At 43.1% G+C, this 13716-nt stretch overlaps 1 long non-coding RNA gene across 1 annotated transcript in view; it reads left to right on the top strand.

Moving 5' to 3' along the window:
- The first annotated feature begins 12105 nt into the window (after positions 1–12105).
- The window catches only part of LOC142776581 (uncharacterized), a 50316-nt gene continuing 48705 nt past the window's right edge, over positions 12106–13716 (top strand). Inside the window, exons 1-2 of the long non-coding RNA XR_012887648.1 lie at positions 12106–12215; positions 13385–13657. This is a non-coding gene — a long non-coding RNA (uncharacterized LOC142776581). The remainder of the gene's footprint in view (positions 12216–13384; positions 13658–13716) is intronic.

The following is a 13716-nucleotide window of genomic DNA, read 5'->3' as shown; positions in this document are numbered from 1 at the left end:
AGTCGCATGGTTTGACCAATTTAGCAGGGAACCGCACAATTGGCTGTGTTACTGGAGATACTACCACCCTTACAACCCTAGTCCGCAGAGACCATACTGTTATACAACACGATACCAAAATTAGGCACAGCGATAACATTCTAATTGAACTCATAACACACCGCAAAACACACGCTAGCCTCTTCGTACTTGAAATATACAGTAATCCTAAACACAAAAACACAGGTTTGGCACCCTCTTTAAGAGCGCTCCCAACATCGCTGGTTCCAATTCTATTATAATAGGAGGCACTTTTAATGTTCTAATACAGCTTTGGGATATTCTTATGCTCTCCCAAAAGGTCGCGATCTCTGGTTGGACACCCAAAACGAAGGCTTAACTCTCATCACGAATCCAAGCGCGCCTACCCGGGCCGGCACCAGTTCTAGCAAGGACACTACACCAGATCTCACATTCGTCAAACATGCACCCACAACGACATGGCGTAACACACCAGAGGCTTTAGGTAGCGACCACTACATCATCGATATCCACATTAAAGGGGGCCCTCCCAAACCAGCAGGAAAACAACATAAGCTAGTCAACTGAGAAAAATTTCGCAAGTCACAAGAAAATAATGTCTCACCCATCAATGATATTGAACATTGGACCAACACTTTAAGACAAGACATTGATCATGCTACACAAACAGTGCCCCCCCGAGACGCACCTTGAGGAGATTGATAGCCGTCTTTTACATATGTGGGAAGCGAGACAATCCCTCCAAAAGAGGTGGAAAACCCAGAAATTAAACAGGAACCGTCGGAAACGTATAGCGCTCGTCAAAAGAGAGATCGAAACATATGCTAAAAAATGAAGCCTGCAACAGTGGCATGACATTTGCAACTTCATGAACAAGCAAATAAGTTTCGGGAAAACATGGCACCTGCTCCGTCATCTATTAGACCCTGAGAACAACAAAACTGTCCACCGTCAACATATCAATAAGCTCATCCTTGATTACACAGGTACACAGGAGGAACTCTTGAGAGATAGCACACACACATATCTCCCAAGCACTTCCTCAAATACACCCAGATTATACCGGTCAGAAAAATGCAACTCTTGAGGAAGAATTTTCGGAAGCGGAGATTAGTGCTGTACTACACCGCCTTAATACCAGATTCGCTCCTGGTTTTGACTCTATTACGAACAAGACATTGCGTAACCTAGATAATGAAATTATATTAGTCACCTTACGGACTACATTAACGAATGCTGGACCACAGGACGTTTACCCTCACATTGGAAGGTCGCCAAGATTATTCTTCTCCTCAAACCGGGGAAGCCACTGAACATCCACAACCTTAGACCCATCTTTCTAACTTCCTGCGTAGGGAAACTCATGAAGCACGCCTTCTTAGCTCGACTAACAGATTACATTGAAGAAAATGACGTTCTTCCATGCCCTATGTTAGGTTTCCGAAGGCACCTTTCATGTCAGGACACTGTGCTTCAATTGAAGCAATAAATCATAAACACCACGATCCGCTCGAACAAGGCTATACTGGGTTTAGATCTTAAGAAAGCATTCGCCAACGTTACACACAGTACAATACGAGCATGCCATGCGGTGTGGCCATTCACCCTGCGTTCCACTTCTGCCCTGCTGCATGACGACTGGCACATCATGACGGAAGGTCAGTGATCCGAGCAGTGAGGCGGTGTTTCTGTTGTTTGCTTTTAACAATCAGGAAATTCATGCACTCGACAGGGTCGGACAACTTTACATTACCCTGTACACATAGTCTTTGGCTTATCGCTTTTCCTGTTTTTTTTATTCACTAGCGTACTTTATCGAGTTATCTTTTTTACCGCTGACGCTTTCTTGTAAACCTTTTCTCGTCGGTCGAACCCTGCAGCGGTGGTCTAGTGGCTAAGGTACTCGGCTGCTGACCCGCAAGTCGCGGGTTCGCGGGTTCAAATCCCGGCTGCGACGGCTGCATTTCCGATGGAGGCGGAAATGTTGTAGGCCCGTGTACTCAGATTTGGGTGCACCTTAAAGAACCCCAGGTAGTCGAAATTTCCAGAGCCCTCCACTACGGCGTCTCTCATAATCATATGGTGGTTTTGGGACGTTAAACCCCACAAATCAATCAAATCAATCAATCGTCGGTCAGTCGCAAACCACGGGATGAACGTCCATAACTATCACAGTCTTTAGCGTCCGAAAAACATGACAAAGCTTTTTCACTAGATCTGAGAGCCTCACGTTGTTTGTGTGTGGCAGATGAGAATGGGGGAGAAGAGAGAGCCAGTTGGGCTTGAAAAAATTGGGGATGAGTTGAGAGGCGTTATTTGCATGGTTGAGTGCAGAGAAAATGGAATTGAAGGCCCGAGAGCTAAGGATGAACAGCAGGCACACCTAGCAGTGCAGGAGGATCTTGAGCGTGGGTTATCTCGTATGGAGCCTGAAAAATACATCCTAGAGGAGCAACGTCACGTCGCACAGGCGCAGCGTCCAAACACGAGTTCTGCGGATGATAGTATGGGTGGTAGTCAGAGTGTCTGCAGGCCATAGAAAATGATTCCGCTCTATAATGAGGGTAGACACGAACTGGATGCGTACGTCCACAGATTCGAGCCAAGGCCGGCCAACCGACAAGTGGGCCTTGTCACGAGCATGTCAGTAACGGGAGAAGCCCTGATCGTGGTAACACGTATGTCTACGGAAACATCTACGGACTAAGCAAAGCTCAAACATGCGCTCCTCTGGTGGTACTGTTACACAGAAGAAGAATACCGCAGGAAGTTGAGATATTCCCGGCCCGAGGATGCTTAAACACGTGCTGGAAAACCTCACGAAACGCAGTAAAGCACTGTTGAAGGAAGTAAAAGACTGGGCAAAGGTAAACGACTGTAAGTACGTCTGGCATAGAAACGACAAAATCCTCGTAAAAAAGGCGGAGAGGCATCCAACGAAGCCTATCTCGGACTTCCGCGATGTTGCTAAGCTCACCTAGATGACTGACTAGCACTTCTAGGTTTTTGTGTGTAAAAGAATCACTAGATGGCACCTGTTTGCCATACATCCTACGTTAATCCTAACCAGTTTTCAAAAATGCTTGGTCCAGCCTTCGCAAAATCTTTCAAATCTGTTCATTTTAACGCACAGTCACTCGGAAATAAAGAAATGCACCTAGCCCCGCCGCGGTGGTCTAGTGGCTAAGGTACTCGGCTGCTGACCCGCAGGTCGCGGGTTCGATTCCCGGCTGCGGCGGCTGCATTTCCGATGAAGGCGGAAATGTTGTAGGCCCGTGTGCTCAGATTTGGGCGCACGTTAAAGAACCCCAGGTGGTCAAAATTTCCGGAGCCCTCCACTACGGCATCTCTCATAATCAAATGGTGGTTTTGGGACGTTAAACCCCACAAATCAATCAATCAAGAAATGCACCTAAATTTATTTTTGCAACAGTTAGATACATCTTTGGATGTAATTATGGTAACTGAAACTTGGTAGAAAAATGATTGTGATCTTATCCGTCTTCCTATGTACCAAACATTTTTTTTAAACCACGATAATGGTCGTGGGGGAGGTGTTTGTATGCTGTTTAAAAATATTTGGGAACCAGACTTGCTACCGTTATTCACAGTGTGCACGAGCGACTATGAAGTGTTATCTGTATGTTGAGGAAGCACCCTTTCTGCAGTGTGTTATCGTCCTCCACAGGGCTCAGTCACAGCATTTATTAGTTTCTTTGAATCTCTGCTTTCATATTGCCGCGAAAAACGATTGGACCTAGTATGTGGCGGGGACATGAACATTAACATGTTGAATAATGATGTTTCGAAAAGGAGTTTCGACTTGTTATTACAGGCAAATGGGTTTTCAAATGTCATTGATTTACCAACCCGCATCACGCCAAATTCTTCCACGTTGCTAGATCTGCTTATTACGAACATAGACAGAGCAAGGGTAAAATCTGGAGTAATTAGCGCTGACATTAGGGACCACTTACCGATTTATTTATGTTTTACAAAAGAATTCAAAAAACATGTTAGCGATACCCGCTCTTTTCAACCTATCACTGAAAACGCCCTTTCTATATTTAGGCAAAATGTAGCGCAAGTAAACTGGGATTTTATTCTGGAAGAAAATGATCCTGAAATAGCGTACGACAAGTTAATAAATGTTCTTAAACCAATTTACAACGCAAGTTTTCCATTCAAAGTTGTGAGGAACAACCACCGAACTTGGAAGCCATGGATCATACAAGAACTACTTACTAAGATTAGGTTCAAAAACACTTTGTATCGCAAGTTCATCAAAACTAAAGATGCGAATGACTTACGTATCTTTAAGAATCTCCGTAATCGCCTCAACAAGGAACTTAAAAAAGCTAGAGCAGATTATTACAGAAATCAGTTTGTTGCATGCCAGGGTCGCACTGATTTAACGTGGAAAACCTAAACAATATTCTAGGGAAACAAAGTTGTGAAAAAGAACTTTCCACACTTGTACTAAACGGGGAAGCTATATCCGGCCAGGAACTGGCCAATGAATTTAATCGCCATTTTGTAAGCATTTCTAGTGAAGTGAAAGTGTTCAATGACCTCCTTAACATTACCTCGATTGAAAACACTCTATTTCTTAGCCCGGTTGATGAAGCTGAGGTGATGGGCACATTCAACACGCTAAACAACACGACATCTTGTGACATTGATGGATTCCAAGTTAAACCAATGAAGTTTATTTCGCCGTATTTTACGCGTATTCTCAACAAGTGTATCATTAAGGCAGTGTTTCCTCGTGGTATGCAGCTTGCGCGTGTATCAGTAATTTATAAAAAGGGTGACAGAAATCAATTGGGAAATTACGGGCCAATATCTATACTACCAATATTTTCAAAACTAATTGAAAAAGTTATTCATAAGCGCTTCGTGAGCTTTGAATCTAAGCATTCCCTAATGAGCGACTCTCAATTTGGTTTCAGAAAACACTGTTCGACAGAGCTCGCGTTACTGGAACAAAAAGAACACATTCTAAAGGAACTTGACAAAAATAAAATAGTTATTGGGATATATGTCGACTTTACGAAGGCTTTTGACCTAATAAACCATGAACTATTGCAGCGCAAGTTAGAGCGTTGCGGATTTCGTGGACATGCATCTGCACTCGTAAAATCTTATCTTGAATTCCGTAGGCAGGCAGTTGTTGTAAACGGATTCTTATCCGATACACGGCCTGTTCAGTGTGGCGTCCCACAAGGCAGCATTTTGGGCCCGTTTCTTTTTAACATGTTTATAAATGATATTGTGCAGACTATACCCTTCGCAAAAATTGTATGCTACGCTGACGACACGAGCATATTTCTAGCTGGAGATAATATAGGCGAGTTGACAGAACAAGCAAATGACGCACTAGACAAACTTGATAACTGGACACGAAAGAACGCAATACAGATAAACAGCTCAAAAACTAAAGTTGTCATCTTTAGAGGAAAAAACAAAAAAGTCACATTAACAAGAGATATATGTTTTCAGCGTATTCCCCTAGAAATAGTGCCATCGATTAAAACATTAGGAGTTATGATAAATCAAAAACTGTCCTGGGACGACCATGTAAGCTATCTTGGTAGCAAGCTGTCGCAGATAATAGGCATTGTTTACAGAAAACGTGAGATGCTGCGGCTGAACGTGATGATCCTAATCTATCAGTCTTTATTTTATTCTCATCTAAACTACTGTCACTTAGTCTGGGGTACCACGACACAAGAAAACCTAAACAAATTACACGTCCTACAAAAAAGCTTCTTACGCGTAATGGAAAACCTTCCTCGCTGGCACACAACAACCGAGCTTTTTACCAAACACAAAATTGTGCGAGTAACTAAATTATATGAGTATCGTCTTTGTCATTACTTCAAGCGTGAAATCAAGTATAGTACATTTCTACTTCGTAAGATTGCTCTGCTAGAGCCGCGAAAACATATATGCAGAACAAGAAATACAGATATATTGCACGTACAAACATACAGAACAACTTACGGCACGCAAACCCTGAAAAACCAGCTTCCGCGACTGCTCAATAGCTTCGCAGCTAAAAACGCACCCCTTGAAACATTGAAAAATACAGAGTTGTTATCATTTTTTCTTTCATAATTCCTGTTATCTGTGTGCTCGCGATTTATGTGCCTTAAAAGTGTACTTCCTTGTATTGTGTCTTTCATTTTTCTTTTTCTGTTATATTATGCACATTTGGTTGTGTTATATTATGCACATTTGGTGAATCCTTGCTGTTCGCCAAGTTAGGGGTCAGCAGCTCCGTCAAGCTTTACGATCCTTAGATTTTGCAGCTTTTACTGCGGGCCCCTGTCATCATGTACACAATGATGATGAAATAAACGTATTATTATATTAGTATTAATAATAATAATAATAATAATAATAATAATAATAATAATAATAATAATAATAATAATAATAATAATAATAATAATAATAATAATAATAATAATAATAATATTATTATTATTATTATTATATTATTATTATTATTATTATTATTATTATTATTATTATTATTATTATTATTATATAGACAGTTCGCGGGATGTCTCTGTGGATACTTCGACCGTTGGCGAGAGCTTGCGAAGACCCCCAAAGCATATGACGCACTGCAAGGCGAGATAATGTCCAAAGAGTTCCTCAGGCGGTGCGACGAGAGGTTGGCTGTCTTTTTGAAGAAACGAGGATTCAATAACCTTGACACGTTGACAACGACGGGAGATCAATATTTAGAGGCACAGAGAATCGTCAATCTCACTAGAGGAAAGGATAAAAAGAAAAAAACTGATAGCTGCCGCTAAAGTTGACACTGAAATTGGAAACAATAAAAGCCTCTCTGTTTTCTGCGCAACAAGACGGGTCATCGAGCTTCTGATTGCTGGACTAAATCTCGAGCAGCAATAGTGATGGTGTGCCAGATTTGTAAAAAAAAAACTGGTCACAGACTCGATAGTTTTATCTTGAAGTCTCAACAGTGAGGCGAAGCATCATGCTATGTTTTGGTTTAACAGAAAGCACAGCATGCCAAACCAGTAAACCAATGAAAGGTGGGCCTGACAAGCAAGAGCAAAATCAGTTATGTTATATCTGAGAGGACTCATAGCAGCACACCTTGCAACAATGGATCAAATCAGATGTCAAAAGTGGGCTATCACAAAGAAAACTGGTGACTGCATTACGGGATACCGAATGCAACACCGTCGTGGCGAAACGGTCACTGACTCTTCAGTGCAACTTAAGTGATAACACCCATACAATTCGTTTATTAGACTGGTCTGTGCAAGACCTTTCTGAAGTAAAGGTGTACATTGATTCTCGACTTTTCAAAGATCAGGTACCTGCTGTTTGTATGGAGAGTCCATTGTATAAAATAGTGCTTGGTAACATTGCAGGTGTATTGTCAGATACGCACTAAGGGGCTGAAGCCGGCACTGCGACAAAAAAGCGCACGCATTCACCGTGATCCAGTTGGCCCTGTTCGACAATCTGAAGACGCAACCTCAGTGGTTAGAGGGATGCGACAGTAGCAGCAGGGAAAGAAAGGAAAATGGACAGATAACTGCTTGTTCCTTGGATTCAACCCATGGTTATCAGCTGGGGAGAGCTGCAAGCATTACAGCACACAAATCACACGTTGGAAACATGCTTCATTGCATTGGGGAAAAAAGTATGTCAAAAAAGTTAGCAGTTATTGAGATCATGCTGATACATGACTTCTTACGTCACCAATACACGGTAGAAAAGCGAGACCTGCAGCAACTTGTAGTTCCCAAGAATCTCTAGAACACCGTGATGAAGATGGCTCTTGAAGGCCTTCTATAGGGTCTTCAGGAGCGAAGGAGAGCATCGAACCGTGTCCTTACAGAGAGCTTTATTGACCAGCTGTAAAGGCAATTGTCACACGGTTTGCGAAGTCATGGAACTTATGCGAGTGGACCCTGCAGATACACCTCCTCGGAAGAGTCCCTTTGTGGAATATGCGTATCATAGACACATCTTTTCAGAGGTTCGCCATTGATATCATCGGGCCTCGGCCCCGAACGACATCTAAGGCCTACAAGTATGTCTTAACGTTGGTAGATATTGCTGTGGGTTCTGCGGTTGTAGTAGCCTTACCAAGCATCGAAACAAAGTGCATAGTGGAAGCACCAGTAGAGATGTTCTCCATTGTTGGTGTGCCACGAGAGGTAGTCGGCAACCGTGAAAAGGTATTCACTTGAAGTCTAATGCAAGAAAGCGGTCGGTTATTTTCATTTTGGCAGCTACTGACAACGCCATATCAACCCATGGCCAACGGACTTGTGGAGAGATTTAGGGCGCCCTCCAACAAATGGTTCGCCACATGTGCTGGGAACCACCTCAGCACTGGGGCATATATTTGGCTCCCCTGCTCTTCACCTACCGGGAAGTTCCGTAAACGAGATTTCTATTTTCGCCAATTATTCTCCTCTACGGTGGATTACGCAGGCCGATGTTGATTCTTAAGAAACTTTGGACAGGGGGAACTTCAATCCCAACACGAAAACAACTACAGGTACGTTGTCTATCTCCAGGAACGACTGCAGGATACATACAACGTGGCCCATAAAGAACTCCTCAAGGCCAAGTTCACGCAGCATAAATATTACGATAGAAAAGCAAGTGTTCGTCAGCTATCGCCCGGAGATAAGCTAATCTGCTACTACAAATAGATAAAAACAAGTTGATATTGCCGAGAAAAGAACCCTTGACAGTCGTCGAAAAACGCAGTGAAAATTACTATGGGGTAGATCTTGGAGAAGCTTATTTAACATTAACCAATTCAAGAAATACGAGAAAAGAGAGCCCCAGAATGGAATACAACACGCTGTTGTTACTGTAGAGTAAGACACTACGGACATCCGAGAGATTCATTTGTTGCTCTGCATCAATCGGAAACATAGAGACATGTGTTTGCAGCGATAGACTTGAACAGATTGTACAGACCACTTTAATGAACTTTTGAGAGAGTTCCAATACAAGTTTTCTAATGTACCGAGTAAGAGGGACCTTGTCGACTGCAAGTTACGCCTTACCACTGTAACACCGGTCAAGGTATGCCCATACCCTATACCTTTGGCCATCCCAGAAGCTGTCGAAAAAGAAGTGTAGTTTCTGTAACATAAGGCACCATTGATCCCTCAGAGTCTCCATATTAGGCTCTAATCGTCGTCGTCAAGAAGAAAGACTGGAACATCCTACTTTGTATTCGCTTTAGACAGTTCGATCAAACCGTATATATAGTAACTGGTAATGAAATGATTCCTCGAGGGGACATGATGTTTACCAAACTCGGTCAGAGTCGCTACTTTTCAAAGTTTGATTTTATGAAAGGCTATTGGCAGGTGCCAATGCACGAACCATCGAAGACCCTCAGTGCTTTTCAGTTTTAGTTTGGCCTTTACCAATTTATATTCATGCCATTCAGCTTCAAAATAGCACTTGCTGGGTTTACCCGAGCAATGAGCTAGTGGTAATTGGAATACCGAACACTTAACCCCATTTTAACGATGTATTGAGCAATACCCACTCAAATTTGAGCAATACCCACTCAAATTTGAGACGAGCGCATCAAGACTCTCTGCAAATTTCGGCAACATGTCAGAGAAGGTCATCTGATGATAGAACCCTCGAAAAGTGAAGGGGCTTTTGCTGAAATAAAATTTTGGGACATATTGTTTGACACAAGTTTTGCCAGCCACAAATTCAGACATTGGAGAAGATTCAGGGGTCAAAGAGACCACAGACAAAGAAAGAAGTTCGCTTCTTAATTTAACCAGATATTACTAGGATTTTGTCCTCAATTACTTCACTGTGGTCGCGCCTCTAACGAAACTCACTAGAGAGCGAGGTCTTCATAAGATTATCTGGAACATTTAAGAAAGCCACGTACAAGCCTCCCTGTTACTAGAGCATCTACTATCACCTGGTCTGGTGTTTAGGTCACCGGACTTGCGAGAGCCGTTCATTCTGCGCATAGATGTATCTTCATCCAGTCTTGGAGTCATTCTAATGCAGAGTCACGACGGGATGTCACAATCAGTCGTCTACGCAAGCCATAAACTCTTCAATGAAAAGGCTCGGTACTCAACTACTTGAAAAGAGGCGCTACCTCTTGTGTGGGCCATTCAACAGCTTTATGTGTACTTCTTTGGGAGCCGGTTCATGTTTAAAATTGACCACCAGCTCCTCGCGTGCATAAACTCGGCCAAACAAATCAGCAGCCGAGTGCTCCGCTGGAGTCTGCTGCTTACCAAGCACGATTATACAGAGGAGTACATTAGGGCGCCGACAACATAGCTTCCCACTATTTCAGCAGTGTTTAAACCCTCCACTGAGCTGCATTTAGCGGTAGTATTATTTATTTCTCATGCTAAGCGCTACCTCCTGATCTACTAGACTTAACATCTGTTGCTGCTGACGTTCATAACCATCATAACAGTTTTTCTGCGTAACGACGACAGCCGCTGTCAGTAGTAAACTGAATGTAAAAAAGCTCTAGCCACATTTGTGTGGCAACATCTTCTGTCATATAATAAAAAAATGTGGAGGCAAAACTACACTAACAACTATGGCCCAAAGTGGCGTTCATTGTATTACGTGTGCGAATCTAAAAGAGGGAAACAGACAGCTACCTGTTTGTAGCACGGAGCCACAAGAAAGTCCGTATAGAATTCACAGAAAAAAAAGTTTCATCCCTTTCTTAACCCTTCCGCCATTTTGCAGAATTGCGAAGAACTTATTTGCATTACCTGTGTTAATGTGTTTTGTGTCTGTGGTGATTGTGACCGGCTGACACCGTGTGTCTGTGCATTCTCTTTCTGTGAACTTTAACCTCCATTGTTGTGCAGTGTATTGCATGGTGAATGAGGCCTTTAGTCTATTGATTAGCCTTCCCACGTTTCTAACACCATCGTTCATTTGAGAGAAAGGAATTGAATGAGCAGCCAGTAGAGGCGTCATGTACAAATTGTTTAGTTATATATATCTAGTTCCAAATAAGACGGGTCCAGGCAGTATATAGATGATGTTCGTAAGCTCTGACATAGGCTGTAAGTCAAACACATGGATGTAGTTGTTCCATCATCGTTATGACATTTCTATCAATTTATCATTATTACTCGGTATTATGCACTTTGATCTCTTTGTCGTCATGACGCCGACACAACATTCTGTCGTCAGACAGTCATCACACGGAGTGTCATTTCCAGTCGTCACTCCATAGTCGTCATTTTACGAACATCATACAGTGTGCGCCACAATGAAGTCCTTATCCAGTATCGATATCAAGAAAAAAACTGAAGAAAGGCCTTAACCTACCCCCGCTTTCTTAAATTGTAAATACAATTCACACAAAGAAAAAAGACAATTTTCAATTTAGAGAAGTGACTCGGGAACCATATATTTTTCTTGCACAACCCTTAGCTTATTCTGAAAGACAACCGCCTCTAACTGAACAGTCACCCGCTTTCAGAATAAGCCCTCGAACATCGTCTTAATCTTCCTAGGTGGTCAAAAGACTAGTGGCGAATTATTTTAATAAGGTATGCAACCCTCCCAGGTGTGCGAATTCAGTGAACGTTTCCTCCATGTATCTCTTTTACTGCGATAGCAGTTATATGAACACTCTCGGCTGGATTTTGCGTCCGCGTCGGCCGTCGACGTGGGCGTCGATGTCATGCACCGTATACGTATAATTAAATATATGAAAACGCGAGAAGGAAAAATCCAGAAAAATAACCCCCCGGTGTGCGGAATTGAACGCGGGATTTCTGCGTCGTGAAAGCGAGGCGTTAACGACTGAGCCACCCCGTAGAACATCCTTGATCGTTCAAACGGAAATCTACATGTATCTGCCACTTACCGCTGCTCACTTGTATCGGCGGGGGGGGGGGGGGGGGGGGTTGTTTTCACTATTACCAAAAAGATAGCACAAAGAGCGCTGCTGTTCTCCTACGCATACTTTGCCCGGCGAGGAGGGGAAGGCCGTACACCTTGGCTGGCTTCGGGCTTTATCTGGAACGATTATGCTGTAGTTATCTGGTGCACAAAGGTCACTGCAATCATTGCGGCCTCCGTTTGCGAAAAGTGCGCGCTTTTCAGACACAGCAAAGTAACAAACGAGACCATATTCCTGTGCATCCGTACCTGTGAGTAAGTTTGTGCGTCATTGGTGTGTGGGAAACGCGGGGCATGTTTTGATATAGTTTGAATTATGTATGTGACCTCTCATTTATCTGCTATCGCATTCATTGTTTCGCCTTTCCGGCAAAGCTGTGACTTTTTTTTGTTTTCTTTTGCCGTTTGCCTAACGTACGAATGCCAACCAGAAGTTTTTCCGCTGAGTTTTCCTGCGTTCTTCCTTTCTTCTTGCACTTCCCTTGTGAACATATTTCTATTCGGAACATATATCTAACAAACAAATATCCAAACATCATTTCCTTGTAGCCCAACTCGCGGAAGGCTTTCACAGATTATTGTGCGGGAGTTTTACATTCCCCTGTTGACAATGGGTTTTCACAGGGAGATGTGAAATAGCCACTTGCCTTCCTTAATCCAGACGAGCACTTGCCTCCCACCGAAGCCTTACCTGTGCTTTCCCTCTCCCCTAACGGCAATGTAACACATGTTTGCAATCCCCAAGACAAAGACAACGTTCATCCAAGGCTCATGAACAGAACTTTCTTCTAATCGCAGAAAGGTGATCTCATGAACATCGGAGAGCTGATAGATGAATGCCTTGGATTTCTTGGAGCTCTGCCTCCCTTCGACGTGTACTCAGAAAGCAATCAGGGCCATCAGAGCTGGAGGTATATACTCGTTTAGTAACTGGAAAAAGAAAAGACACACAAAATTTATAATGGTGTACTTATTGTCCTAAGTGAGAATCATTGTCAAAATTGCGTTTCACAGAATTCTTGTAGTTCAGTTGAGTTTCAGTTGAACAACCTTTATTTGCCCAATGATTGTTGCTGCGCCCGGGGCTAGGTTGCCAGGGACCCGTCATTTTAGGAACACCTTCTGAGATCTTCGGTGACGGCCCTGCCGCGCTTAAGCAACGTTGCTTACTAGTCACGGCTGGCCTCTAAAAAAGAATACAAAGAACAGTTAGTACAAAATAAATCAGTTTCAACCACTTTTAACCACGGATAAAAATAGATGTACAACAGTAGGATCGAACGACGAGAACCATTTCATTAAACCGAGCGGGAACACAGTGTTTCGAGTTTACCTGGCATTATAACATTGACGAACATCAATGTTATACAGACTCACAGACTCTGCACAGGCTCACAGACTCTGCACATCTTTTACGCAGACATTGCTGATACCATGCCCAGCATTCTGGCTGTGGTAGCTGTACTACCGTTTTAACTTGCAACGCCACGGACGGGAAAGCGGTGTTTCCGAAGCTAGCATCGCCTTTCAGTTTACGGAAAGTCCACTGTGACACTGCCCCTCCTGCCCCGTTGGATCATCATCTCTTCGGACAGTAAAAAAGCACCAAGCACACCGTCTGCTCCTTCACTTGGCAGCATGGGCGGCAACAGGCTTCACGTGTGCTCACAGACTCTGCGCATCTTTTACGCAGGTTAGGAATCAGCCTATTTTTTACTTTTACTGCTCTTGCCGCTGCTATCATTTCTGCCA

The sequence above is a fragment of the Rhipicephalus microplus genome, chromosome X, assembly GCF_043290135.1.
Source record: "Rhipicephalus microplus isolate Deutch F79 chromosome X, USDA_Rmic, whole genome shotgun sequence".
Lineage (NCBI taxonomy): Eukaryota > Metazoa > Arthropoda > Arachnida > Ixodida > Ixodidae > Rhipicephalus > Rhipicephalus microplus.
The sequence above is the reverse complement of the archived record's forward strand: the minus strand, read 5'-3'. Positions and strand labels throughout refer to the sequence as shown.